Source organism: Stegodyphus dumicola, chromosome X1 (assembly GCF_044657685.1).
Source record: "Stegodyphus dumicola isolate Sdum_Otavi_A_Nest chromosome X1, ASM4465768v1".
Classification (NCBI taxonomy): Eukaryota; Metazoa; Arthropoda; class Arachnida; order Araneae; family Eresidae; genus Stegodyphus; species Stegodyphus dumicola.
The window spans coordinates 188209843-188212252 of record NC_140780.1 but is presented as its reverse complement, the minus strand read 5'-3'; the positions used below and the strand labels follow the sequence as shown (position 1 = coordinate 188212252).

The window sequence follows — 2410 nt, the reverse complement described above, 5'->3', positions numbered from 1 at the left end:
CCCCGCCGAGGGCATTGCACATTTTTCATGACTGCCCTTCAACACACCTAATGACTTCACAAAGTGAATGCATGAAGAAGAGTCGTAAGACACGTTTTAAATCAATGTGTAGGATAAAGATTATACAATTACACAGCCATTTATTGTACATCTAATGTGTTTTAATAAAAAACTACATTGTCATATAAGGTTTAATATTCAATTACCATTCAAATGTCAATTATATCACCTTTCAGGGATAATCCAAATCAATAGATTACAATTCAATCAATAGATTACAATCCAAACCAATAGATTAGATCGCCTGTATTAGAAGTATAAGACACTCGTAACCCTGTCAAAAATGTTTGCTTGCAAATAGAGACTAAATCTTCACAGAGGTGTTTAATAAAATAAGGCCGAAACGGGAAATATAAAACTTAATTTTTTACTTCAAAGAGGTTTTTATATCTGAATCAGAAAAGAAAAATTCACAGATTATTATTCAGGAATTCAAAAATATATTCAGGAATAAATATTTAAATAATCTATTATCTGTGTTGGCGTATCATATTGTAGATATATTAGGTTTTTTTAAGCAGGAGAGATGAAAAATGAGCAATGCCCTCACCGGGACTCGAACCACGGACCTCTCGAATTCGCGTCGAGCGTGCTGACCACTACACCACGAAGGCATGCTAAGAAGGCAGGAGAAATACCTTATAATATGAGAAATTGGGAATTCGAATTTTGACCAAGACTGAAATTTTTTAGTATCTTCAAAAAGAGAAATTTTGAAATCTTAAAGATCCTACATTTATTTTTTATGAATGCTGCCATTCATTTTTCATGCATTTCATATGCTGCCTCGCCCAATTTTAATTTTAAAAATAACTGAATAACTGGAGAATGCTTTAACAGAATTCTTAGTAACTTAAAAATGTAATTTCTCAACTAACAAATATTAGTTTTCATATTTGAGGATAGCTTTTAACTATTTTTGTTAGTTGTGACTTTTTTAAGAAATACTTTCGGATTAATAATTCAAGCTACTAACCTTTAGATAATAAAAATAGAACAAACAGTTTGATATACCGGTGGACATTTGCTAAGTGCGGATGACATTAGAAGCGATTGTAACCACAAATGGAAGGAAGGAAAATGTAGAAATTAACATAAGTGCAAGATACAGTAATCATGCAAATTTTCAATTGGCGAAGATGTTCGTCACGTGATAATACTGGTAAGCGATATAAATGGAGTGAGTGAGTGCACCGCTATGATGGCTTCCGACCACGGACATGAACCAAACGGAATTATATACCATCACGGCGGGGAAGACTCCAGAGTAACAAGGTTGAATATTATAAACTAATAACAGTTTTTACATATTGTTAACTGCAAGGCATTAAGCGTTATTCTGGTTATCTGCTTTAAGTTCTGAACTTTTGAAACATTATAATATTATCCACGGTATTTTCTCTATTTTATCAAGGGCTATTCTGTTTTTGAGTGTGTTAGTCGTCCACATTGCCCAGGCACAGTCCGCTGGTTTCTTCAAGTGCCAGGTTCTTGTATGTACACAATGGAAGTAATAATGGTCCGTGTCGCCTTCCTCTCCGCATTCGCAGAAAGGAGTATCCCTAAGTCTGAATCTGTTCAGGTATACTGGGAATGGTCCTTGACCTGTCAAGAACTGTGTTAGGCTAGCACAGTGGGTCTTTATTTCCATGTTAACTTTTGGCAGTAAGCGAAATGTCCTTCGTTCTACCTCTGCCTCTGTCCATCTACTTTGCCAATTTTGTAGCAGACTTGTCAAAGTTGTTCGCTTAATATGAGACCAAGGAAGTTTAGTTGGTCTTTCTAATATATCCGTACAGTTGGCTGCCTGCTTGGCCAGTAGGTCAGCGGCTTCATTGCCTTGAATCCCTGTGTGAGCGGGAACCCATTTTAAAGTGGGTCTTTGCGAAATAGGCATTGTCAGAAGCTGTTTCTGAATTCTGTATACCAACGGACTACGGCTGTTTTGACTTGCGATAGCCGTTAGACTTGATGCAGAATCGCTGAGTATGGAGAATTTCTCCTGTTGACATGTGTTCGCATATCTAATTGCAGCACTGATAGCTAGAAGCTCTGCTTGGTATACCGAGTTGTTCAAGCCTAATTTCCTTTTCCACTCGAATGTTACAACTCCATTTTCTAGTCTACAGAAGGCGCTGCCCGTGCCGTTCTCAGTTTTGGAGCCATCTGTGAAAAGGTTATTACTGTACCTCTGAATTGGTTGGTCGTTTATACTGATACCGTCAGAGAGATTAAAAGCTGCTGGATGAAAGTTATTGCAGTTGTTTTGCTCCTCGTAGTCCGAGTGGTGATAACTATGACCCCAGAGTGTTGAAGTTTGACCCAGTCTGGTAACCCTTACGATAGCTGC

At 37.4% G+C, this 2410-nt stretch overlaps 1 non-coding gene across 1 annotated transcript; it reads right to left on the bottom strand.

Annotated features, from left to right (window-relative positions):
• Positions 1-601: 601 nt before the first annotated feature.
• Positions 602-674, bottom strand: TRNAS-CGA (transfer RNA serine (anticodon CGA)). The gene has a single exon. It is a non-coding gene; the product is annotated as a tRNA-Ser (tRNA).
• Between the last annotated feature and the right edge of the window lie 1736 nt (positions 675-2410).